Source organism: Somniosus microcephalus, chromosome 2, assembly GCF_052327205.1.
Source record: "Somniosus microcephalus isolate GS21.2 chromosome 2, FLI_Smic_1.0, whole genome shotgun sequence".
Classification (NCBI taxonomy): Eukaryota; Metazoa; Chordata; class Chondrichthyes; order Squaliformes; family Somniosidae; genus Somniosus; species Somniosus microcephalus.
The window spans coordinates 125,635,699-125,663,562 of NC_140988.1; the positions used below are offsets into that span (position 1 = coordinate 125,635,699).

General features: G+C 47.0%; 1 long non-coding RNA gene across 1 annotated transcript; it reads right to left on the reverse strand.

Annotated features, from left to right (window-relative positions):
* Nucleotides 1–461: 461 nt before the first annotated feature.
* On the reverse strand, nt 462–27,594 carry LOC147122936 (uncharacterized). The gene is made up of 3 exons (XR_015080368.1): nt 27,531–27,594; nt 5,567–5,601; nt 462–1,213 (listed from the first exon to the last, which is right to left on the reverse strand). It is a non-coding gene; the product is annotated as an uncharacterized LOC147122936 (long non-coding RNA).
* Nucleotides 27,595–27,864: the final 270 nt, after the last annotated feature.

A 27,864-nucleotide genomic window follows, 5' to 3' on the forward strand; every position in this document is an offset into this window, starting at 1 on the left:
AAAATCAAGCTTGTACCAAAAAGAAAGGTCAATTTACGTGACCAACATCGGAATTTTGGGATTTCCAGCCCGCGTTTGTGCTCAATCCTAGTGGATTTATGATGTTAAGGTTGGCTTACGTTCACCAGATACAGTATAATTCTGAAGGTTCTTTAAAAGCCTACTGCAAAGTAGGCAGTAGTCATTTTAATATAACGATACTTTAATATGCTTGGCAGTGGTTGCCAGGGTCTTACTTTTAACGTGATGATAAAGTGGTGTAATACAATTTGTTCTGTGAAATGATGTGAACAGTGATATAACTTGTCCATAACTTGATTTCTGAAATCGTGTGCCAGTCATGATTCTAACCTTGAAAATGTGTTGATTTCCCTCTGGCTATTGAGAACGAAAATGTTGAACTAATATATTTTATCACACCATGTGGTGCAGTTTTATACGATGTAATGCTAGCTGTGGATTACCATCTTTATAAAAGTAGGCAGTTTGACTTTATGTATCTCTTTATTCTTTTGACTTTGTGGAATTTGTCATTGACTGTTTCACAATGTATCAGTCTTGGATGAAGGACCAGGTGACATGTGAAGTATCTCAGGCTTAGAAATTAGATTTACTGCTTGCGAACACTGTAAAAAGAGTTTTTGACAGCTAATCAACCTTCACAATTATTCTGTTAAAGGTCCATTGATTGCTGGTCTAGCTGCATTAAACTTTGAAGAGAAGGACATCTCATAGGGCAACCACTTAAAAAAAATGTAGGTAGAAGCAATTAATAGGGCAATAATGATGTGGACAGGTCACTTAACTGAGAGTGACTGATTAGAGGAGAAAGAGACAGAAAATGTCGAGGCGGCCGTAGGACACGGCAAGGCTGTGCTTCAAATGAGGAGTAAAAATTCTCTTTATCTAAAGCTGATGCCATACTACATGAATTGTCTTTCTGTAGATTTGCTACAAGGCTGTCTTAATATATGCCATTTATTGGTATATCTTCCAAGATGACAAGAGACTGCTCAAGCCTGCTGATCCTTGGTCGTAAAAATTTGTGACTAATTGGTAGTTTGATGTGACAGGGGCTGAGCGTCTTGGGAAATCGAAGCATCTTCAGGCTCAATACCCTTTGTTTCTTGCTCTTTATAAGTTATTGTGGGGAGGTCTCTGTGGGTTTCTCTTACAGTCTATATTCAGAGACAATCTGTGATCAGCAGCAGCCCTGTAATATAAGAGCATTTTGCACAATAGTTATTGATCTGTTTTTCTTTAAAGCTAATTGACTCATTAGCATTTAAGAACATAAGTTGTCATAAATTTTATATTTTTCCTCCTTTTAAAACACTGTTGTTAAAAAGGACATATACTGTAACTAAAGTCACAAAATCTTTACCTTTTTCATGATTGGCAAGCATCTTTTTAATGTTGTGATTGGTGAGTTATTAGAAATATTTGTGATCACTAAATACAATTTCATTATCAATGCTGAGACATGTTGGCTAAATTAAAGCCAACAGTAAATAAACAATTTGTCCCAAACCCAAAACTCCGTTTATTCCAGAACCTGCCTTACAACTAAACGCAAGAAAAGTCAGGGTTGCGAAAAAGGCATTCAGTTCCCAATCTCTTTCCCCTGTGATTACCCTAGATGACAAAATACTTATAATCATCAATTATAAAGCATGGTGGCTCCTGCTTGGGAAAACCATTAAGATTTTCCCATTGAATTATCATCACTGGCTGAAAAAAAATACCCACATAATAAGATTGGGGTATTTGACAATTAGGAAGGACAGACAGGAAGGAAAGGGAGGTGGGGTGGCTATGTTAATAAAGGATAGAATCACTGCAATAGTGAGAAATGATATTGGTTCAAAGGATCAGGATAGTGAAACAGTTTGGGTGGAGATAAGGAATAATAAGGGGAAAAAGTCACTCGTGGGCATAGTCTATAGGCCTCCTAACAGTTGCAACTCTGTTGGTCGGAGAATAAATCAAGAAATAGTTGGGGCTTGTAATAAGGGAACAGCTATAATCATAGGGGATTATAACTTTCATATTGACTGGACAAATCAAATTGGACAGGGCAGCCTTGAAGAAGAGTTCATAGAGTGCATTAGGGATGGGTTCCTTGAGCAGTTTGTAACTGAACCAACCAGGGGGCAGGCAATCTTAGATCTGGTCCTGTGTAATGAGACAGGATTAATAAAAAATGTCCTAGTAAAGGATCCCCTTGGAACAAGTGACCATAACATGGTTGAATTCCAAATTCAGTTGGAGGGTGAGAGAGTTGGATCTCAAACCAGTGTACTAAGCTTAAATAAAGGAGACTATGAAGGTATGAGAGCAGAGTTGACTAAAGTGGACTGGGAAAATAGATTAAAGTGTAAGACGGTACATGAGCAGTGGTGTACATTCAAGGAGATATTTCACAACTTTCAAGAAAAATATATTCCAGTGAGGAAAAAGGGGCATAAAAGAAAAGACAGCCATCCGTGGCTAGGTAAAGTAATAAAGGATAGTATCTGACTGAAAACAAGGGCATATAAAGTAGCCAAATCTAGTGGGAGGATAGAAGATTGGGAAGCATTTAAAAGCCAGCAAAGAATAACTAAAAGATTAATTAAGAAAGGAAAGATAGATTATGAAAGTAAACTAGCAAAAAATATAAAAACAGATAGCAAGAGTTTCTACAGTTATATAAAAAGAAAAAGGATGGCTAAAGTGAATGTTGGTCCCTTAGAAGATGAGACCGGGAAATTAGTGGTGGGGAACATGGAGATGGCAGAAACGCTGAACAAATATTTTGTATCAGTCTTTACAGTAGAGGACACTAAAAATATCCCAACACTGGACAAACAGGGGGCTATGGGGGGGGGGAGGTGCTAAACACGATTAAAATCACTAAGGAGGTGGTACTCGGTAAGATAATGGGACTAAAGGCGGATAAATCCCCTGGACCTGATGGCCTACATCCTAGGGTCTTGAGAGAAGTAACGCTAGGGATTGTGGATGCATTGGCGGTAATTTTCCAAAACTCCCTGGATTCAGGAAAGGTCCCAGCAGATTGGAAAACTGCTAAAAAGGGAGGCAGACAAAAGGCTGGAAACTATAAACCAGTTAGCCTAACATCTGTGGTTGGTAAAATGTTGGAGTCCATTATTAAGGAAGCAGTAACAGGACATTTGGATAAGCATAATTTAATCGGACAGAGTCAGCATGGTTTTACGAAGGGGAAGTCGTGTTTGACAAATTTGCTCGAATTCTTTGAGGATGTAACAAACAGGGTGGATAAAGGGGAACCAGTGGATGTGGTGTATTTGGACTTCCAAAAGGCATTTGACGAGGTGCCACACAAAAGATTACTGCACAAGATAAAAAATCACGGGATTGGGGGCAATGTACTGGCATGGGTGGAGGATTGGCTATCTAACAGAAAACAGAGAATTGGGATAAATCGTTCATTCTCTGGTTGGCAATCAGTAACTAGTGGTGTTCCGCAGGGGTCGGTGCTGGGACCCCAGCACTTTACAACCTCTATTAATGATTTGGAGGAAGGGACCGAGTGCAACGTATCCAGGTTTGACGACGATACAAAGATAGGAGGGAAAGCAGTGAGTGAGGAGGATATAAAAAACCTGCAAAAGGACATAGACAGGCTAAGTGAGTGGGCAAAAATTTGGCAGATGGAATATAATGTTGGAAAGTGTGAGGTTATGCACTTTGGCAGAAAAAATCAAAGAGCAAGTTATTATCTAAATGGAGAGAAACTGCAAAGTGTTATAGTACAAAGGGATCTGGGGGTCCTGGTGTATGAAACACAGAAGGTTAGTATGCAGGTGCAGCAGGTGATCAGGAAGGCCAATGGAATCTTGGCTTTTATTGCAAGGGGATGGAGTATAAAAGCAGAGAAGTCTTGCTGCAGTTATACAGGGTACTGGTGAGGCCACACCTGGAATACTGCGTACAGTTTTGGTTTCCATATTTAAGAAAAGATATACTTGCTCTCGAGGCAGTTCAGAGAAGGTTCACTCGGTTGATTCCGGAGATGAGGGGGTTGACTTATGAGGAAAGGTTGAGTAGGTTGGGCCTCTACTCATTGGAGTTCAGAAGAATGAGAGGCGATCTTATCGAAACATATAAGATTGTGAGGGGGCTTGATCGGGTGGATGCAGTGAGGATGTTTCCACTGATGGGTGAGACTAGAACTAGGGGGCATAATCTTAGAATAAGGGGCTGCCCTTTCAAAACTGAGATGAGGAGAAACTTCTTCACTCAGAGGGTAGTAAATCTATGGAATTTACTACCTCAGAGAGTTGTGGAAGTTGCGACATTAATAAATTTAAAACGGAGATAGACAGTTTCCTAGCTGATAAGGGAATAAGGGGTTATGGGGAGAGGGCAGGGAAGTGGACGTGAGCCTAAGTTCGGATCAGCCATGATCCTATTGAATGGCGGAGCAGGCCCGAGGGGCCATATGGCCTACTCCTGCTCCTACTTCTTATGTTCTTATGTTATGTTCTTATATCTAGAAGACCACAGAAGTGTGAGATGCAAGTGTCTTTTTGGATTCAATACCATCACCAATGAGATGATCAAAGGTTAAAAGTTAACCTTGCCTCTCCTGATGGCTTAGTAAGTGAGTAGCTGCACCATACAGATCAACAAACATCCCAAGTTCAATCCCCAGTCCATGCTGAATTTCCTGACCTTAGCCAGGGTGATGCTACAACTGGCTTCAGGGTCCTGCTTTTAGGGAGGGAAAAATCAACCAGAATTCCTGCATCTATTTTCTGGCCAGTGACCCATGCTGAAAGTGCATTTGTCAGCATCAGGTGGGGCTCACCTGTAATGCTCCCTGCAAAGAATAGCTTTCTAGCACTCATCGTCAAGCCTCACATGTGGATAATTACTGCTGGAACAAGGCACCAGAGGGTGACTGGCACCCATGGAATCAAACTCGACCAAAGGCTCAACACCTTCAGGAGAGGAGGGAAGTAAATCAGGCTAATTTTGAGGTAGACATTACTAAATGGAGAGTCAATACAAAACAAGCTTTTTCCTGTGCTCCCAAGTCCAGGTTATATTGGTAACTATATAAAAGAATTGCAAGATATTTGCATTGCAAGAAATCGTTTATCAGAGTAAGCATGCCTTTTAAGCTTCATTGTCTTTTTTGTCAGGATTGGCGTTGTTTTGTGAAATGCAGTTGATCCTAAGCAAGTCCAGATTCCCTGCCTGAGAACGAGTTAGATATTGATAGAAGTGTCACAATTATTCCTGGCTATTTTTGACTCACTTCAACTCAGCTTAGCTAATAGCAGTACTGAAAATAGCTTTATGCATCCTGTTTTGTTCCTCTGGACTCATTTGTACAGCAACCTCCTTAGCTTTTTTGGTCCTGGAATGCTGTAATTTAACCTTGTTGTCCTGATGTACAGTAACTCCAGTATCCTACTCTGCCACCAAGTGTAAAGTGATCACAAATACGCTACGCGGTGATTGCATGAGAAACAGTACTTGCTTTTTGAGGAACTCATGAAACAATATGTATGAATAAGAAGTCCTTGCTCACCTTTGCTGTGAAAGAAAGTTCCAAGATGCATATAACTGTGAAAACACAATGGGCTCTTTACAATATTTGAAAGTGACTAACTGATTCAATCCATGTTGTCTTCAGTTTGCAGTTCATCTAATCTAGCATATCCTTGCCAGTGCAGTTCTTATGTTACTTCATGTTAGTTTGGGCCAAGATTTGCTCTCCCTACATGGCGCACAATATTTATACAAGGTAGCTGCTGACAGACCTTCTGAGGGACAAGCTGTGGAGTTGAAACCTTCTAATTCATTTGGCTTGTTGGAGAAATACTATTGCTGATACTGTTGTTGCACTACACGCCATCCAGCATGACATAGTGTCTGTGTTCACAGCATGACCTTGGCGTGTTAAGTCCCCTTCACGGTATTTGACATTTCTCAGCCTTTTGCTTCAGTATTAGGTTTCCTGAAGCTACCACTTGTATTAATGAAGATGGCTTCTCAAATCTCTGTGTTCCTGTTTCTCTGCTGTACTAAGAATTAGGCAGAACTGCTTTCCCTGTTTATTTGGTATGATTAGGCATTTAGTTTTAGTAATAACTCTCAGTAATTTTGTAAGTTTTCATAGAATGCACAGTGATGCTAGACACACTGATATTACAATAACAAAGCTGCTTAAATATCAGTAATAGCAGTCACAAGAAAACAGTAGATTGAACTCTAAGGGCTAAAAATTCAGTTTGGGGCGCCCAGCTCGCCTGGGCACCGGAATTACCGCTGCGCGCGGAGCCACTTGCGCCAGCGGGATATTCAGTTTCAGCGCCCCAAGTGGAAGCCGGCCGCTAAACAAGGGTTTCGGCGCCCCGCTTGGGGCGCTGAAACTGAATATCGGCGCGCAAAGTGCCGCAGCGCCACCCGCTGCGGCAACACAGCCTGCGGTACTGCAGGCCTTCCTCTCACTCTTAAGGGGGAGGTGCCTGCAACAGCGCGATCCCCGCTCGCGAGTGCCGGCAAATGAGCCCGGCACCAAGGAGAAGTGCCGGGCTCTCGGGAAACAGCCGGCAATGCCATGGGGGCGGGTGTAGGAGGCCGGGGACGGAGGTGCGGGCAGGCGGCCGCTGAAAAAGCGGCCGGCCGCACCTCCACCTTAACTCGCCCCACTACCGCCACAGGTAGGCCCCTGTGTACCGGTCGCTGTTTGCGGCCGGCGCGGAGGAGGCGGCAGCGACCAAATATGGCCAGCAGGGCGATAGCGGGGCGCTGCGCACACCGATGACGTCATCGGTGGCGGCGCAGCGCTACAGGCTAATGCCGCCATTAGCGCCCCACTAAATATCGCGGTAGGTTTGGCCAGTGGCGCAAAAGCCCTCTTTGGGCGCAAACTGGTGGCGCAGGCCACTGAATTTCTAGGCCTAAAAGCACAATTTTAAATGAAAACTAGTTAGCCTTTGTTCTTTCATTCTTATCCCTCCCATCGTCTTTACCTTGTTCTCTTTCTGTCTTTTTATGACTTTAATTTTACAATTTTTCTAAGTATTGCACCTTTTTCAACCTTTTCCCTCAATTTTTAAACTTTTAAACCCTTTTTCGTCTCCCTCCTTGCTCAACCAGGAATTTTGGAATCAACTTTGAAAAACAATTGTTATTTAATTAGCTAAAAACTATCATCAAAAGCTGTCCTCATAGCCAATGAAATGACATGGGATTCAAGATTGACTTGGCTTCATCAAAGCTATCAATATTAATCTTTACTGTGAATTTCCTCCTGAGTAAACTTGCCTGTTGATTGTTAAGAGATATTAATCCTTTAAAGTGCTACTGCCTTCATACAGAAGTATTTGCCAAGTTTTTCATTTTTCAAGAAAGAGAAGTCAGCAGAGCATACATTGGTTTCTTCATAAAATGATTTGATGCTATGTTTGAATGTGACTTACATTACTGAGGTGGGTGTTTGTAAAAAAACAAAATACATTTAGCAACAATTTATCATGAAAACATTGGGGTAGATTTTGACTTTGTGCAATAGTGTAAAACAGCTGACAGTGAGTCAACTGCCCGTTTCACATCTCTCCCGATTTTTTACTTCAATGGAAATAAAAATTTGGAGAGATGTAAAATGGGCTGCTGACTCACTATCCCATTGCCCTTTAAACACAAATTTCAATTTGCAAATGAATTGATACTGTTGTTTAAAATAACTTCCAATTTATATTAAATAAATTTAAAACTAAAATAAACATTCTTTATTTTTTGGAATCTGATTTTACAGCTCTAGGAACCTCAATATTTGGAAACGTATCTGTAAAAATAACTTTATTTTGTAACATAAAACAATCAGAATATTAAGAAGGTTCTTCTGAATTCTTACCTTGTCTAAATATTACCCCTTGTGCGTAAAACTTTCCTTCTGTATGAAGGCTTTCCTCTTTTCAACTTTAAGTTTGAATATTGGCATTAGTATAAAGAAGTGATAGATTACCTGTTGGCAGTCGTCTAGGTGAGTAATTCCTACTGGATATTGTCACCCATATTCATCAAACAATCTCAGGGATTGCAGTCCTGATTTAGTGTTTTGAGCTGTATCATACTGCACCATTTTTTTTTACTTGGGAAACTGCCATCTTCTGGGATAAGCCATAAACTCTGCAAAACATGTAGTTCATTTCTGATCCTCACAGGACAAGGGTTGCTACTGACCGTGAAAGTGAACATGAACCAAAAAAAACTAGCTGACATTTCAATTCCCCAAACTTGGATTACAGGATGCCAGGGTGAGACAACTTTTTTTGGAGGGGGTGAATTTTTGTGCTTACTGGGAGGGGGCAGGGTGGGGTGGGGTGCTGTCCAGCCTAAGGAATTGAACTCCGAATATGCTCTTGGAATATAACACAACTGGAAAGTGAGGGAAGCCTCTCTTACTTTATTCCAACAATGTGCCTTAACAATGTAGCAATGCACTGAGAGCATCTCTATTACATCAGTGTATTCCCATTTTTCACTGCAGCTATCCTTATAACTTCTTGGAGAGAGATTGCCAATTTGTTGCAAATTTGTACTAAACTGTAGGTATTTTTGCTGTGGTTTAATGTCCAAAAAGATCAATATTAAAACTGCTTCAAACTAATTTCAATTAGGTCCCTTACAGATATCTAAGAGTGCATTTATACTGGAAGCTTTACATTGATGCGAAGCAATTTGGGCTTCAGAATTACACTCAACTTGCAGTACTAGTCCAAAGCCAGAGTTCAACCAGAGTGAATTCTTCAGTATTAATCCAGTGCCCTATCAAACCTGGTTTACAATCTGCTGAGTGGTTCCACTGGATTCACCAGGCACTTTTTAAAATTAAGCTCAGGTAGGTTTAAAGTTTATCGCAAAGGAACTCTCTTTTCCGTGCACTCTAACAATGTTGGGACAGAGCTCTATCATATTCAAGCATTCACAGAGCTTTCTCCTGGGCACAATGATTTGAATTACAGCCAAGTAGGAACCAAGCAGTGCCTGAGTGGAACCTGAACTCAGACTAATTGCTGCAGTGCAAATGCACCCTAAGAGAAGAGACTTTCTAGAGCTGAAAGAACACGATGTTAACTCACAACACCACTTAGGGTGAGGCCTGACAACTGGGATGAGGATTATGTTGTGAGCTCATATAATACAAACAGATTTAATTTGTGCACCACAGTTGTCAGAGAAGTAATTTCTTGGAATTTAGTTAAGGTTGAGTGATAAATTTTTGTTGAAAAAATTCAGTGGAACAAACAAGGAGAACTTGGAGCTACTTGTATAGCACCCACGACCAGCTGAAAAAAGTGCATTTCTGCTTTATTCCACAAACAGCTGGGAAAACCCGAGTCTTTTTGATGGAATGTCAATATAAGAATCTGAACCTGAAGCTCAAATTCCTCTTAATGTGCTCCAGCCTAAGCTTGTCAGCTACTTGGTGGGGGAGGGGTGAACTTCCTTGGGCCTTCTGCTCTGCTACCATAACCTCAGCAGAAACTCCCTTTACGCATGTAGACGGGGCTTCTGAAGTTACGGCGGTGGAGCGAGAGAAGTGTGGAGGCAATTCATTGTTTGGTTCCCTGAGTGTGCAGGAAATGTTGGCCAATTCATTAAATATATTCAAGAAAGAGTTAGATATATTTCTTAAGGCTAAAGGGATCAAGGGATATGGGGAGAAAGCAGGGACAGGGTACTGAGTTTGGATGATCAGCCATGAGCTCATTGAATGGCGGAGCAGGCTCGAGGGGCCGAATGGCCTACTCCTGCTCCTATCATCTATGTTTCTATGTTTCTACTCTGCCCCTCTGCAGTTATAAATTACATACTTGGGATGTGGGTATCACTGGCATGACCGACATTTATTACCCATCCATAGTTGCCCTTGAACTGATGCAGTCTTTTTAGTGGTTTGACACCATTGTGTGGCTTTCTAGGTCTACTTGAGAGGGCAGTTATGAGTCAATCTCAGATACATAGAGAAGGGATATGCACATGCAAATACACTCAAGCATCACATGCATGTAATAGCAATAGAATTATCTAAATTTTAATATATTTTGCAGTCTGTCATACCTTTATTTTGCAGAAAAGAGTTTGTTTTCCCAAACTGAACATACTTAGCTGTCTACAAGCATATTAGTCCCAAAATTGCAAATCTCAGCTTCTGGTGCATAGATTAAACAATCAGGCATGCAATTCAGCGCAGGTGGCTGGCAGCATTCCTAATTTTTTAGGCAGTAAAATGAATGGCTGGAAAATCAGGTGCACTTTGACCTCAGCACACGATTCTCTGAACTTCAACCCTGTTGAGTAAGGCCCTGCACCAGCAGCAAAGTTTGGGGTTATTAAGTTTGTCACATGTTACGCTACTTGTGCCACCCTCACCTACTGTTCCTACTGCATGATGAGGTTATGGATAACAGTCATTATATGGGGAGGTGAAAAACCAGGTGCACTATTCACATTTATCATTGCTGCGCTGATACGTGCCAAGTATTGTCTCAGTAATGAGAATCTGCTAACAATGAGGAAGATTCTAAACCAGTCTCTCCTATAATGCGTATGTTTCTGTAACATTTGATGTCTGTTTTTCTGCCCTTGCAGCGCGTTCCTATGCAGAGCTAGACAGGTAGCTAACAACTTGATATCTTCCCATAAAAATCACAAGGCTTGACTTTTCTTGTAAACTTTACTGAAAGATTCTTATTGTGAAACTGAAGTACAATACAGAAATGGAAGCACACATTAGTACACAAGCACATAACTGATATGCATACACAAATTTAGGTAAGCCTGAGCAACACAGTACATTTGGCATGTAACTTACCAAAACACATGGAAACACAGCTTACTGTGAATATATATTTAGCAAACTGAAAGGCATCCTCTTACATTCACTTCAAATTAGCCCTGTACATAGTGCATCAAAATACAGCTACAAGTTAACCAGCTAGATGCAGAGAGCGAGCACTTCACGGCTAGCTGTGCAGGTTTGCTTACAGAGAAAGGTTACAAACTAAACATTTTCTGCAAAATATAGTGTACACTAATCATCTATAACATTCTCAAGTACTTACAGACAAATAGTGTCCAAGGACGGAGCGTAACAAGAAAATAACTGCCAGACCATGTGTCAAGCAGCAGGTCTTGTGCTATACAGTAGTTTACTTTACTGCGCTTTACTGCACTTTACTGCACTTGCTAGGTACCAAACATCCACTAGATGGCGGCACACAATGGAAATCGACCCAAATTACTCAAACCCCTGAATTAGCTTGAAACTAACATAAATTCCTAAAGGAAGGCAGCACACTCCCCGCTTGGTATTGTACCACTACAGATACAAAATAAAACCTAAAGAAAACATCCTTTGGCTGCAAACATACTCAGAATCCTTTCTCTAGGTTTCTTCAGAAAGGAGGACTATGATCTCTGAGACTGGCCTCAGAAACACTTTGACAGTCCCCTCCTTGACAATCTTCACCTCCACCTTGCGGACCCTCTTGTCCCTGCTCAGCAGAGTTTTGACAACCAGTCCCACTGGCCATTCATTTCTGTGTGCTTGGCTGTCTTTCAGCAAGACAACATCTCCCACTTTGACATTTGGCTTGTCTTCTGTCCATTTCCTACGGCTCTGTAGGGTGGACAAATACTCTCCTCCCCATCTCTTCCAAAAAGTGTCTGCAAGACACTGGACTTGCTTCCACTGCTTCCCGTGCAGCTCAGCCATGTCGAAGTTTCCAGAGGGGGCTGAAGTAGCACTCATCTTTTGAGTCAGGAGCATCGCTGGGGTGAGGACTGCAGGCATGTCTGGGTCGGTGGACACCGGCACCAGAGGTCTTGCATTCATGATCGCCATGACTTCAGCCATGAGAGTGCGCAAGATGTCGTGTGTGAGACAAGTGGGTCCCGTCCGAAGCAGCATAGCATCCAGAATACGTCTGGCAACACCGATGAGACTCTCCCATGAACCGCCCATGTGGGATGAATGCGGGGGGTTAAACACCCACGTGCATCCTTTCTTTTGGAGGAAGCTTCTTACCGCTGCATCGTCCGTATGGATGTCCAACTCCTTACAGGCACCCACGAAGTTAGTCCCTCTGTCAGAGCGGAGAAGTTTGGCTGGACCACGGATTGAGAAAAACCTCCTCGGGGCATTGATGGTTAGGAAAGCTTTGTCGTCCATGGATAGTGCTGGCTTGTCATCATCCTTGGACCTTTCAAACACTATGGGCTAGATTTTCAGTCGCTTGCGCCAGCAGTTAGCGCCTTAAGAGAAGTGATTTCCGGGCGCTATGCGTGTAGCGCCCGGGCGCAGCACAGTTTGCGCCCCGCCCCAAATTATGTTGCCCGTTAGCGCCGGCGCAAAGTTTAGCGCCCGCCCGGATGCGCGCGCAGAAAATGACGTCACATCCTCGTGCAACGCCCTTTGGCCGCCCCGATTCCAAACTTCAGTCGGACCGCCCCATTGTGCGGCGGGCGGCCGGAGCGTTTGGAAAAAGGAACGCAACACAACCAGCGCGGGCCCCGGGGGGCGCTAATTAAAGGGAACGTCCTCTCCAGTATAAAGGCCAGCCTTTTTTCAGAAAACAGTCTTGTGCAACGCATTTCTGGAGACACAACAAGGAGGATAGCTACAGAAAATGCTAACTGGCTTCAAGCAGCAAGAGCCAGGTATTTTTGGACTCAGGCCATAGCGCTGCAAGTGGCCATTTGGAAATTAGACTGTTTGCCAGGATTTGATGGGGCCTGCATGGGGTGCCAACGCGGAGCTGCAGCGCCATGTCCGTAGGGCTCGCAGACGCATTGTGAGAGGGGCAGCCCTGGCTAGAGGCAGAGGGGGCTACAGGCGTCGGCCACGTAGGCCTTACCCAGTCAGGCTATACCGTCAGCAGCGCTCCTACCTAAACATGAGTGCCGCGCGATGTGTTAAAAGGCTCCGATTCCGAAAGGAGGTGATTGCAGAGATCTGCCACCTGCTTCGCCGAGATCTGCGGCCAAAGCTCAGGTGCAGGACGTCTCTGTCGGTGGAAGTGAAGGTGACGGTGGCATTGAACTTCTATGCCACCGGCTCCTTCCAATACGCTGCTGGGGACATAGCAAACATCTCCCAGTATGGCGCGCATCGCTGCATCCGCCAGGTGACCGAAGCGCTGTTCAGAAGGAGAAGCCAATTCATCTCCTTCCCCATGGCCCTCGAGAGCCAGCATCAGCGCGCATTGGGATTTGCCAGACTCGGGGAATTCCCCTTGGTGCAGGGCGCCATTGACTGTACGCATGTGGCTTTGCGGGCCCCTCTGGAGCATGGCGAGCAGTATCGCAACAGGAAGGGCTACCATTCTCTGAATGTGCAGCTGGTATGTGACCACAAGCAGCGCATCATGGCAGTCAATGCCAGCTTCCCAGGCAGCAGCCACGATGCCTTTATCCTGCGGCAGAGTACTGTGCATGACATGTTCCAGGCACAGCCTCCCCCAAGAGGATGGCTCATCGGGGACAAAGGCTATCCTTTGTGCACCTGGCTCATGACCCCGCTCCGCGCGCCCAGGACCGCTGCTGAAGAGGCCTACAACGAGAGCCATAAAACCACCCGCAACATCATCGAGCTAACTATTGGGGTCCTCAAGCAGCGGTTCCGCTGCCTTGATCGCTCCGGAGGAGCTCTCCAGTATTCGCCGGACCGGGTCTCCCAATTTGTGGTGGTTTGCTGCATGCTACACAACCTGGCTATCCGCAGGACTCAGGCACTGCCACCTGACGTTGGACCAGCACCTCAGGAGGAGGAGCAGGAGGAGCATGAGGAGGAGGAGGAGGAGGAGGAGCAGGAGTACGTTCCCAGGAGGGAGCGACCAGGGCCAAGGGCCGCACGACGCCACCTTATTACATGGTACTTCTAAGCCCCCTGTCAGGGAATGGCCAGGGGCCATGAGGGAAGATGAATGCAGCCGCTCCGCAAGCCCTCAGCCGGCGAAGCCAACAAACACTAAGAAGAACAACCATGGAGACTGCATGATTAAAGATAATTTTTTATTGCACAAAAATGAAAAGCCCTTCCCACATGAATCCCCAAAAACAATAAACGGGCCCCACAAAAAGCCCAACAAACGACTCACTCCCACAAACTGGGGAGGAGTCACTCCACCTTTCTTCAAACCGGGCCTCAACGTCGGCCTAACGCAAAAAATAAGCCCTCCAACAACACAACCATGGGCAAAATAAAGATGGCCACCGCCATATTAAAGGAAAGCTGCCCACACCCTCTACTGAGTGGCCCGCGAGGGCGAGACCTTGGCCAGCCTTTTGCCTCCCCTGCCCGGCCTGCTGCTCCTTCGCAAGCTCTGCCCAGTGGCTGCTGCGAGGCTGGGGGAAGGCGCCTGAGGCTCAGATGCCCTTCCGCCAGATGCCGCTGGGGGGCGGCCTACATGGCGTTTGGGCCTCGAGGGGCCGTCTGCTGAGTGGCGCACCTGAGCCTGGCCACCATCAGCTGCAGCCGCTTGCCCTTGATGCCCCAGTGGGGGAATGGCGGCGACGGATGGCGCAATGTGGGCCAGCTGGCGTCTGGGATGCGCTGGCTGGTGCTGTGGTGCGGTGGCACTCGGCCGGGCCCGCACTGCAGGATCCGCAGCAATCAGCCGAGGGGCAGCTTGCTGGGATGGTCCAGCGCGGCGGCTGCCCTGGCGATGCCTGCCTGAGACAGCGCGTGTGGCAGCAGTGAGTGCCCCTGTGGTCCTGGTGTGCGCGCGCATCACAGCCGCCAGGGTCTTGACGGCATCAGTCAGCATGCGGCCACTCGCGGCAGTTGCTGCCCCGAACTCGCGCACACTGGTCGCCAGCGACTCGATGGCCTCAGGCATGCGCCCCACCACGCTCATGAGCTCCGTGTGGCGCCGGTCCGAGTCCTCGGCCATCTTATCCAGCTTCCGCACCTCCTCTGAAGTGAAGGTGTCCGGACTGGAGTCGCGACTCTCCCGCTGGGGAGGAGGGGGCCGAACTAGGGGACCCTTGCCGTGTTGGTGGCGGCGAGTGTGCCGAGCAGCAGCACTCCCCTCTGATCCTTCCCCCCATTGGGGGGAAGGCTGCGGGCCACGCGCACGGCTGCTGGGTGGCTGGACGCCACTGGTCCCAGAAGCTGCATTGCCCTGCGACAGTTCCTCCAGGCACTCGTCCAGTGAGGAGGTGTCAAGCATTTCCTCCTCTCCTGCGGGACGTGACTGTTCCCCCGAAGGTCCGGCTTGCTCCTCCTCCTCCTCCTGGTCGGAGGTGCTGTCACTGGCAGCTTCAGGGTCCTGGTCGTCACCAGCTGAAAGCAGGAATGCACAAGAGTAGCTTCAGAGTGAGGAGACGGCGTCAGCGAGGGAGTTAGGACTGGTGGCATTCAGCGCATTGGTGGGACAGTGGCAAAGGAGGTAGCTCGGATGGGCCAGTGCGACGCGAGAGGGCCAAAAGGCGAGGTCCTTACCATTGCCAGGCAGTGGAGGGTCGGATACACCGCACGCTGTGGGGACGATCACACGGGCTCCCATGAGCACACACACGCGCTCCTCCAGCCGAGTGAGCTTCTGCAGCTTGGCGCGGCCACCCCTGGCACGGGCCTGGCGATTAAACGCTACTTTAGCCTGCAAGAGAAAGGACGGGCTGTAAGTGCGCAGTGAAGCCCTGATGTAGAGTGCACTGCCTCCCATGGTGGAATAGCTTGGACAGAGTGAAGCCCTGATGTAGAGTGCACTGCCTCCCATGGTGGAATAGCTTGGACAGAGTGAAGCCCTGATGTAGAGTGCACTGCCTCCCATGGTGGAATAGCTTGGACAGAGTGAAGCCCTGATGTAGAGTGCACTGCCTCCCATGGTGGAATAGCTTGGACAGAGTGAAGCCCTGATGTAGTGTGCACTGCCTCCCATGGTGGAATAGCTTGGCCAAAGTGTAGAGTGCCGAATGCCCATTTGATGCTCATGACTGTCCCAATGCTGCTGGCTGAGGGCTGGCCAATAGGACATTCAGCTCCCTTTGCCCATCATGTCAGGTGTACATGCAAGAATGAGGAGGAGACTGGAAAGGCTACTCACCTTCACAATCCTGGTCAGATCGTTGTATTTTTTACGACATTGTTTGTGGGTCCTGGGGGCATCGCCGGTGAACGTCACCCTCTGGGCGATCTGCTTCCAGGCTTTGGTGTAGTCGTGGTGGGTTGGATTCCTCCCACTCTCTGGAAACAAGATCTTGCGCCTCACCTCCAGAGCTGTGACCATTATGTCCAGATCACCCTCTGAGAAGCGCAGGGCACGCTGACGGGCCTTCTCTGGCGTTGCCATGACTCCCTGGGGCTGAGCAGCAGTGTTGAGGCCTCTTTGCAAGGCTGCAGTGTGCCGGGCGTGGCAGCAGACCAATTCGTCCCTTCCCCCTTTAACAGCTGGTTGGCACCACGGGGTCTGCTGTCAGTGCAAAAATGACCGCACCCGCGCTGCGCCCCGCCTGGGCGCTATCCCTCTGGACCGCCGGCTTAGCGCCTAAAGGTAGGAGTGGAACGCTTCTTTTAGCGCTCCACCACTCTCTTAGGGCGAAGCCACTGAATTTCCGGCAACGGGGCGCTACTTTGGGGCGGGCGCTAACTTCGGGCGGGCGCTAAGGTTAGCGCCCCAAAACTGTCTATACTGAAAATCTAGCCCTGAGCATCCTAGGCTGTCTGTGCTCACAGTGAGGCCTGCCTCTTCCTCATAGGCAGAGGAGGTTGACCTATGATGCTGCGTCATGCCATCGTAGTCTTCCTTTACCTGGATCCTGTTTGGGCATGGGCTGAGACAGGATGTGTGACCGTTGTGCAACACGTTTGCTTTATAGACGTTGACATCCGTTGGTTTGTGGACTGTTCCCAGGCAAACTCCACCCACGAGGACCCATCCCAGGTCAAGCCGCTGCGCATAAGGAGCATTGTGGGGCCCGTTGATTTGCTCACGCACCTTGTGCACCCTTAAGATGTCTCTTCCCAAGAGCAGGAGGATTGGAGCGTCCGGGTCCACAGCTGGAATCTTGTTGGCAACTGGCTGTAGGTGGGGCTGATGGCGTGCGACCTCTGGGGAGGGAATTTCCGTCCTATCATCTGGCATCATGTCACACTCAATTAAGGTGGGGAGGGGAAGCTGTAGTTTCCCATCCATGGACTCGATCATGAAGTTGCCAACTCTCCTACCCGTAGTCTCTGTTGTCCCTGAACAGGTTTTTAGCATGTACGGAGCTGCGCTGGCCTTGACTTCAAAGAGATTGAAAAATTCTGTCTTCGCTAGAGACTTGTTACTTTGCTCATCAAGCACTGCATACATCTTGATTGCCTTCTCCTTTCTCCCTGCAGGATATGCTTTAACCAAGCAGATTTTGGAGCATGAGCGTGGGCTGCTTGCATTTCCACAAACCTCTGTACACTTGGAGGTGACTGAAGAAGATGCGCTTTCGCTTTGCTCCCCGCTATCCTCTTTGTCAACCGCAGCACTCACGGTTGTCGAAGGGGGAGGACCTGGATGCAGGGCTGCGATGTGTTTTTCACTGTTGCACTCGAAGCACTTGATTGTCGCCTTGCAGTCTTTTGCCATGTGCATAGTCGACCCACAACACCTGAAGCAGATGCGATTCTCTTTCAGGTATGATTTGCGCTCATCAATAGGCTTGCCTCTAAAGCTTTGACACTTTTTGAGTGGGTGGGGCTTCTTGTGTATTGGACACTGACGATCTGGGTCATCCACTTTATTCCCAGCAGAACTGGATTGGTTGACTGAGGGTTCGGCTGGAACATCTGTTTTGTGCACGCTCACAGAGGCTTTGTTGCTGTACTTTGTGGGTTTCTCTGTTCTCGAAGGAGCGTAACTGCTGGAGGTGGAGAAAGTGAAACTTGGATCATTCCTCACCTTTGCCTGTTGTTGGACGAAACTGGAGAAGAGAGAGAAGGGGGGAAATGCCACTCCGTAGACCTCCTTGTACTTGGATCCCTTAGCTATCCATTTCTCTTGAAGGTTGTAGGGGAGCTTTTCCACTATTGGGTTTACCCCACGAGCTGTATCCAAATACGCGAGGCCTGTCAGGTAACCTTCTCCCTTACCACACTCCAGTTCGAGGAGAATGTCACCCAGTTCTCGAAGCTCGACATTATCTTTGTTGGTTAGCTTCGGAAAGTCCTCAATCTTCTTAAGCAGTGCGTGTTCAATGACTTCTGGTGTCCCATAACAGTCTTCGAGACGTTGCCAAACCAGGTTGAGGCCTGCTGTGGGATTGCGGACGTGCGCTGAGCGAATTCTCCTCGCCTGTTCTTACGACTCAGCTCCGAGCCACTTTGTCATCAAATCTAGTTCTTCTCTGGCTGACAGATTCAAGTCCTTGGTGGTACTCAGGAAGGACGCTTTCCATGACCAATAATTTTCAGGACGGTCATCAAATTCTAGAAGACCTGAACTTAACAATTCTCGGCGGATGAGGTACCTAGCGAGGTCTTGTGCACCTTGTGGCTTGGGTGAGGACTGCTTGGTTGGATTGGCCGAGTGCTGTGGAGGTCTCTGCAGGTAAGTCTTACTTGTTTCTTCTCTTTTAAGCTCAGTGTCTCCGAAAACAGGCTGTTTGTTACTGCGTCGAGATACCTGGGTGTTTCCTTGAAGAACAATTTGGAGTGTTGTTGGACATACTCACTTGTATGTTGCACTGGACTGAGGGGCTGTTCTGGAACATATGGTTCATGGCTGTGCTCCCCGCCTTCGTTCTCCTCACCTTCTTCATAAGCTGCAGCTTCAGCTTCAGCGGCAGCGGCAGCTCTCTGGCTTTGGAGAATGTGGAGACTGGAGTCGAGGTCAGCTCTCTGCTTCATCACACTAGCGTCGAGGTCAGCTCTCTGCTTCATCACACTAGCGTCGAGGTCGGCTCTCTGCTTCATCACACTAGCTTCGTTTTCAGCGAAGAACAATTGAGCCTGGGCAGCTTTTGCCTTGGCATGTGCTTTGGCGGCTGCAGAAGCTGTCGATGACGACGGTCTGCTGGACCGCTGAGATGATCTAGAAGATGCTTTAGAGGACTGTGACTTGGCATCATTTGCTTGAAGAGACTCATGCTTCTCGGTTGGCTGGTCGACATCCTCTATGGTATATTGTCTTCCTGAGCGTAGACTCATGGTAGCTGAGTGGTATCTTCTTGTGCTTGAGCCCGCTGTGCTGTTGTCTTTCCACTATTCTGCCCTTGCAGTGCATTCCTATGCAAAGCTAGACAGGTAGCTAACAATTTGATATCTTCCCATAAAAATCACAAGGCTTGACTTTTCTTGTAAACTTTACTGAAAGATTCTTATTGTGAAATGACAAATCGTGTCCAAGGCTGAAGTGTAACAAGAAAATAACTGCCAGACCATGTGTCGAGCTGCAGGTCTTGTGCTATACAGTAGTTTACTTTACTGCACTTTACTGCGCTTTACTGCGCTTGCTATGTACCAAATATCCACTAGGTGGCGGCACACAATGGAAATCGACCCAAATTACTCAAACCCCTGAATTAACTTGAAACTAACATAAACTCCTAAAGGAAGGCAGCACATCTGTCAAACACCCATTTGCTGGACTTGCATCTGAGCAAGATGCATTTTCATTGCAATAGAGAAGAAGGGGCCAATTCTGATTTCATGAGACATCAGGGTGTGGCTGGTGGTCAGATTATACCCGCCTCCAACTCAATGGCTGCGATTTCCCCTATCTCGGCGGATCCGTGGTGGGCAATGTCGGTGGCAGGTCCTGAGCCTGCTGCTGGCTCCAGCCCGTTGTGTAGAATTATTTTACATTGATTGGGCTTGTTAAGCCCACCCAGCGCATTTGCTGGCCAACTGAAGGGTCTGGTGACGTCATTTGATGATGCGTCATCAGCCGGTTTCCTTAAAGGGACCATGTGCAAATTTATTTTGACAGTTGTGCTGTCAGTGTTCTACAGCATTGAGGTGCTGCAAACACTGACAAGCACTGTACAGAGGTGCACAGCTGCACACAGGCTCTCCCATGACTCCCTCCAGATGCTTATGGAGGGAGTCACAGCACACAGGGAGGTTCTCTTCCCTTCCAATGGGCGGAAGAGACCTCCCCAGGAGACCAATGCAGCCTGGTTGCACATTGCACAGGAGGGCACAAGCAGGGATGTCGTCAGGAGGACCAGGCTGCAGTGGCACAAACCTTTCAATGATCTCAGTAGATAACAAAATGTTACTGCAAAGCCACACTCAACCTCATCCTACTCTGCCACTCATCACATCCCTATCACTCTGCCTTTCCTACCATACTCCTGCACATCTTTACTCACACCAACTTACCTTGTACCTCCACCCATCCCTCTCTATCTGCATTAACACTTCCCTATCTCACTAGCCACCCCTCACACTCACCCTCATCCTAGTCCAATCATACCAACTAACAACACACAATGATAGGCACTTGTGTGTTTTAGCCAATGTTCATGTAAATTTTCTGTTAATGTGCTGTCAAACATCGAAACCTTTATTTTCAACACTTTGCGTTCTTGGACAGATCTCTGTGCACCTTTGGAAGTGGCTTAGTGAGTTGCAGTGAACGGTGAGACATAACGGAACCCCCTGCAATGGTCATGAGTGTGAAAGGAATGGCTTGGGCATTGTAGGGATGCTTTATGGTGTTGTTGTGGGGTGGTGCCAACCTGGTGCATCATGTGGTAGCCAGGGTGTACAGCGTCAAGTGAAGTAAATCTGGCCATGGTGAGGCCATGCCTGACATCCTGGGCAGATGCTGATGCCCTCTGTCCTGTGCAGCATCAGTTGATTGCAGAGAAAGTTGGTGTTGTTGTTGGTGCTGCTGGTGTGCCTGGTGCTGCTGGTGTTGGGGCTGATCGTGGTGGGATTCTGAGGACCAAGGTGAGATAGTTTCAAGGGCACCGATGCTGCTGTAATAGATGGCAGGTGAACTTGAGATGACAGAAGCGATCTTTCAATGGTGAGAGAGGTTGTTCCAATGAGGTGACACTGGATAGAGAGTTTGCTCCAAACACTTGCTAGCTGCAGCAAGCTCAATCTGTGTTCCAAATGCAGTAAGCAACATCTTCTGAGCTTGGAAAGTGAACAGCTGTGAGATGGGAGCTTTTATCGCATATTTTCAGCTGTCAAGTAATGAGATGATTCCATGGTCATACACCTCCCGACCTCCTTACCTGACATGATCCCTGAGCAGCATGGACCCCGTGGCCAATCTTATAAAATGGTAAGGTGAGCTCAAGATACTTTTTAATGGGCTGTTAACCCATAGTGACCTGAATTGCCTCCCCCGCCGCTGCGTGTTGGGTCTGTTCAGCCCTGACACACCCGACATCTGGGAAAGTCACGTGGTGGTGGGTTGACAGCGTGGTCCTGACCCGCTGTCAATAAAAAAAAAATTCCCAACTGACCCACCACCGAACGAGCCCCTATATCATTGGCGAGATGCCTGACCAATTTTTGAAGTCAGGCCTCATAACGATTCTGACAGCGAGCTGTTTGTGCAAAAGTCCATTTAAAACCTTAAACTTACCATTTTCTGAGCAGCCTGCAATGGTCCCACTTAAGGCCCTCGAGTTAGACTGCTCAGCGCCAAGTATCAATGAGCGGAGCTTACACGGTACATGCTGTGCCCATTGGCACCTGAAAACTGCATCAGGGTCTGATTGATGTCCGAAGACTGCTTTCAGCGGGCACCTCATCTGCCCATTTCAAGGCCCCAGCAAAATGGTGGCATCTCGCATTGTCGGCAGGAATGGGGTGGTAATTCCTGTGTCATGACTGTCATCATGCTACCACCCCATTCCTGCCTGAAAATAGGAACAAAATTCGGCCCTGAAATGTTCACATGGCATGTGTGACAAAAATTGAGTATTTTGTCCATGATTTTTTTAAATATCTTTTCTTTGCGGTGTTTCTAAGCTTATAATACATTTTTGAAAAATCACACTCAAGGTGGAATCTGTCCTTGCAAATTACTTTCCTCCTTAAAAGCCACCTCTTTGACCAAGTTTTTAAGTCACCTTTCCTAATATCTCCTTCTTCCGCTTGTTGATATTTGTCTGATTACGCTTCAGTAATGTGCCTTGGGACTTTTTTTACATTAATGGAGCTGTATAAATGCAAGTTGTTGTAACATGTTGCACTGAACAGTTGACATGGATAAGTTGCTTGAGCTTAATTTTATCAGTTATGACATGATGTGGAGCTTACATGTGGTCCTGTTGCATTACATATAGGAAAACATGGTGATCAGACTGCACTATAAGCCAGCAACTTTGGCACGTCATACTTTTCTAGTCTATAACCACAATGCGCTCATATCAAATTCTAGTCTCTCCTTTAAGCTAATTCAATCAATGTCTCCATTAAAAGGAGCAGAGAGATGTGATACAGAATTTGATACAAGCATGTTAAGTGTTAGGACAATAATATTGGAGATAGTAATTTCTAGCCTTATATATGCTTTCCTATCTATGTATATAAAACGGTTGGTCTGTCTGTCTTTCTGTCTGTTTGTCTTTCTGTCTGTCTGTCCGGCTATACAATCAAAAGCTATAGAGCGTACCTACACATGTTATATCAAAAGAAAGCTTATCATTAGGGGAGTCTAATAGGTGTATTTACTTTTTGGTCAGACAAAAATTGTTCAGACAGTATACAAAAAAGGTTCAAAAAATGGCAACATTCTGCTCATTAGCATTGAGTGACGTGATGGTTGACCAATCGTACAGCAGATTAACCTGATGGTTGACCAATTGGTGCGTCACGGGGGTTTCATTGCGTGTGTGAGCGGGCCTAATCCTTCTGAGCTGAGGTGAGTGGCCGCCATCTTGATTCCTAACTATTGATTTCTTTTTCCCACTTTCTGCGTGTTTATTTTGAAATATAGATTTCCAGCAAAAAAAAAGTTGCTTTTAAAAGAAAAAAAAATCCTTTTGCAAAGGGGACTCGGGCTTTCCCCCCCCTCGGCGGTGGATGAGCTGCCTGCAGGCCTCAAAGCCTCGGCCTCTCCTCGCCAGCCACACCCGAGCTAGGCACCGCCCGTCCCGCCCTGCGATCGCCGCCATCTTTGTAAAGGCTGGCGGCGTGGGAGTCAACGCGCGCGTCAACGTCGGCCCGGAGTGCGGCTAATGTGAGTCCGGCCGGCCTTGAGGCACTGATCCGCACACGGAGGCTTCGGCTCACCACGTCCGGGCTCTGAGGAAAGGCAGAGAGAGAGGGGGAGGGAGGGACAGAGAGGAAATCAGGGAGAGACAGGGGGAGGGAGAGGAGAGGGGGAGGGAGATGAGAGGGGGAGAGGAGAGGAGAGGGGGGGAGAGGAGAGGAGAGGAGGGGGAGGGAGAGGAGAGGAGGGGGGAGGAAGAGGAGGGGGGGAGGGAGAGGAGAGGAGGGGGGAGAGAGAGGAGAGGAGGGGTGGGAGGGAGAGGAGAGGGGGAGAGAGGGGGAGGGAGGGAGAGGGAGGGAGAGGAGAGGAGGGGGATGGAGAGGAGGGGGGGAGGGAGAGGGAGAGGAGGGGGGTGAGGGAGAGGGAGAGGAGGGGGGACAGGGAGAGGAGGGGGAGGGAGAGGAGGGGGGAGGGAGAGGAGGGGGGAGGGAGAGGAGAGGAGGGGGGAGGGAGAGGGGGAGGGAGAGGAGAGGAGGGGGAGGGAGAGGAGAGGGGAGGGAGAGGAGAGGGGGAGGGAGAGGAGAGGGGGGAGGGAGAGGAGAGGGGGAGATGGGGAGGGAGGGAGAGGAGAGGGGGAGAGGAGAGGGGGAGGGAGAGGAGAGGGGGAGGGAGGGGGAGGAGAGGGGGCAGGGAGGGAGAGGAGTGGGGAGGGAGGGAGAGAGAGTAAAGCAGGGAAAGACAGGGGGAGGGAGAGAGAGAGGGTGAGGGAGGGAAAGAGTGAGGGGGGTGGGACAAGGAGGGAGAGCTCGCCTTCTTCCTTCCTTCCTTCGCAGGGGTCGATCGGGCCAGGCCTGAGGCGCTCCTTCCCCCCCTCTCTCTCCGGGCTAATCCCGAACTAAATCCAGCAGTCTCTCTCTCTCTCTTCCCCCCCATCTCTCTCTTCTCCCCCCAGTCTCTCTCTTCTCCCCCCAGTCTCTCTCTCTCTCTGTTCCAACAACAACATGCCCTCAAAAAACCCTCGGCACCGCCGGGCACTCCAGCTAGTATATAATATAATCCAGAGGCTCTGGTTATGTAATAATAGTAAAAGCCAACTTTTAGTGCTTTATCCAGGCTATGCCACAGGATTGAAACACACCCCTTTGTGATACACAGTTGTTTCCACTGTTGGTTTATTCTCCTTCAGTTTTGGACCCTGAATTATCAGAGATGGGTTTTTATTTTTCCTCTGCCATTGAATCTACTGAGTTTTGCTGCACATCTTCACTGTGTGACAGGAAGAGGGATTTTTACTGGAAAACAATGTGTGGTCTTCTCATGTGACAGGAAGAGGCAGTCTTTCAACAACAAAAAATATACTGTGATTTACCAGGATATTCAGTGTCCTGTGTTAAGGAATAACACACTAATAGCAGCAATAATACAAGGAAGTCTAATCAATTTTCCAATAAGGCAGGTCTCAGAATGTAATTAACTGCATTTGCTGCAGGCTCCTTCTTTTGGACTTCAGGAATTTTGAGGAATTTTTTTAAAGCCACAATTATATATTTTTTTACTGTAGCTAATGCAAAGAACATAACATATGATGAAAAGTTCTATGCTCCTATTAATTTCTGTAATTGTGATTTATAACAGCATTAGAAAGCCATAAGATCATTTTTGCAGATGTTCTTCAATTGAAATGGCCATCACTCACAGGGTTAAAGTCTGCTTTGTCTGGCAGACCATGACAAAAGTTTTGCATCTGAAGCAATAGCTCCCTGTTACTCAGACTGAATGTAATGAAATGAAAACAATACAAAATCCTACTTTATTAAATAAAACATTCAAATCGCCAGAGGCATATCATTGTCATACCATGAAGGGGGTGGGGGTGTGGGGGTGGAAGAAACGAGTTCTCGATGAGCATCTGTCTTCACATGCAACTACAAAGCATCAACATGAAGCAGTTCCTGCTGTCTGCCATCTTAATTTAGCACACAAGTGCCTAACCCGCGTGCCAGCCTGACCACTGAACAAGCTAGTTTTTCCTGTGTGAGAGACCTCTTCCATATACCCAGAATGTTTTGCATCATGTAGGCATTCAGCAATCAGTGATGAAGTGATGGAATGAGCTTTCGACCACATATCCGTGGCATAACTAAGACTGTCTATTTCCACCTCTGTAACATTGCCCATCTCCGGCCTTACCTCAGCTCATCTGCTGCTGAAACCCTCATCTATGCCTTTGTTACCTCTAGACTTGACGATTCCAATGCACTCCTGGCTGGCCTTCCACGTTCTACCCTACGTAAACTTGGGGTCATCCAAAAATCGGTTGCCCGTGTCCTAACTTGCACCAAGTCCAGTTCGCCCATCACCCCTGTGCTCGCTGACCTACATTGGCTCCCGGTTAAGCAATGCCTCGGTTTCAAAAATTCTCATCTTTGTTTTCAAATCCCTCCATGGTTTTGCCCTTCCCTAGCTCTGTAATCTCCTCCAGCCCCACAACCCCCCGAGATATCTGTGCTCCTCTAATTCTGCCCTCTTGAGCATCCCTGATTATAATTACTCAACCATTGGCGGCCGTGCCTTCTGTTGTCTAGGCCCTAAACTCTGGAATTCCCTGCTTAATGGCCCAGAAATTCAGGTCGGAGGCTTCCTGCGGGTGCAAGCCTCTGACCTGCACTTACCTAGCGCACCGGCCGTTGAGCTGTGGGCCCGTGTGGGATTCCAATCCTGGGCCTGCTCCAACTGCCGGCACGCAGTGCTTGCATATCCCAGGGGCTCAGTTAGTTCAATGCGTCCCCTGGGATCACGTGGGCCATGGAGAGCCAATGGTAGCAGGGAAATGCCCATTCATAAAATTGCTTTTTACATGTGTAACTCCTGGAGACTTACCCTCCCGGAGAAACCTGCAAAAAAAACGTAGGTTCCATGCGCATGTGCTGCCTCTCCAGTGCACGCGTTCGACGTCTGAACCCCTTCCTTTAAGGCAACGGAAGTTCCGGTTTCCCGCGCATGCGCAGTGCATGCACAAAACCGGCACTTCCGTTGGGCCTACGGGTGAGTACCCCGTGCGTACTCACCCGTGGAGATCCGAATTTCTGGGCCAATGTATTTTCAGTGTTATACCCAGGGACCTGAGAAAAATTCAGAATCATTTTTTAGAGCTTGTGGTAACCCAATCACGATAGAGGTACCTTTGTAAAATGTGTACTTTCCAATTTATTTGTAGTTAAGTTCCCAGCTGCATTTGAGAAGGATAGCACCGGCAGTGTGCTACTAAAGGAATCTGACTGTTGCTACATCTGATATTTTTGTAGCAGTGCAACATTTCACTGTAACCTGGAACAGAAACTCCTCAAATGAACCTTTTACAAGATAACGCTTTTCCCTCTTACCATGAAATATTTGGATCCAGATTGTAGAGTATTATTATTTCCACAGAACCTCTAAAGGTCAACCAAGAAGGCTGCGGTGCTTGCATCATGGCAATTAAGATGACAAATAAATGATGACAATGCCAGAAAGGCTATCTGAAGCCGAAACATTCAATCGTTTAAGAAACTATAGGATTAATATTCTAAAATGATGAGATCAAGTGAGCTGAAGGGCCTTCTTTATCCAAATGTATCTTGTGAATGCTGTTTCTGGTAATTCATAACTTATTGATTTGTAATTTTCCCTTGGGAGATTAAATAATTGGAGTGGAGTCTGTGATAGTCTACGCTGCATATGGTCCATGGAAGAGATAGGAGTGGGTTGCTTGCCTGCGATATTTCTGTTGTAAGAATGTGATTCTTCTGGACCTGTAGCAATAGGATGGCACGCTGCTATAGATTCCAACATGCTGTGCTTTAGGAAGATAGGATGGGAATCCATGCCCTTCATTCCTCACATAGTTAGTGCCTGATCTCAGCTGTGCTGATGCACGAAGACACTAAAGAGAAGCTGGAGCTTCCCTATAGGAAGGGAAAGAATATCAAAAGATCAGTAGCGCACTCATCCTAGCAGTTCACTGTAAAGCTATATTGTAGAGTTCCGGGAGAGAGTTTCCACTCTGCCATTTTGGCCAGAGATGCTTCAAGGCACAAGAAGACCCCAAATGAGAGACTTAAAAAAATGAAAAATAGGGCTCAAAGAATTAATATATATGATCAAATAGTAAATCAGTTAACTGGGGCTTTGGAAAGGGCAGGGAAGAGAAAATAGAAAAATTACAACTAGGTCAAAAGGAGAAACTTTCTGTGGAAACCTAGTCTAAGAAATGCATAATAATGACATTTCAGCAGGTTTTGCAATGCTTATGAAGTCCACCTGCCCCACTCTCACATTATCACTCAATGTTAGGAATTATGTCGAGGAGCAAATGGAAAAAAAAGTATAGAAAATAAAACATACTTCACGTTTTTTCCGCCAATTTGATTCCCTCTGCATCATGTACTGTTCCCTGCTTCCAAGCTTATGTTGGCAATGAAGCCAGATTAAATTCCTCGCTCTGTGATTCATTACCACTCTTAAGTTTTACAAGTACATAAATATATTTTAATCATTGTTAACAGTTACTAACAGAAATATGCTCCATGGCCAGTTCTTTACCAGTCAACTGATTTTTAACAGGAATTTTAAATTCTTGTAATGCTTACAGTTTCAATTAGTCACTGAGTTAAGAAAGTTAAATTAGCTATCTGAAAAACAATATACTTTCTTCTGAGATTGTCCCAGCAGTTCAATG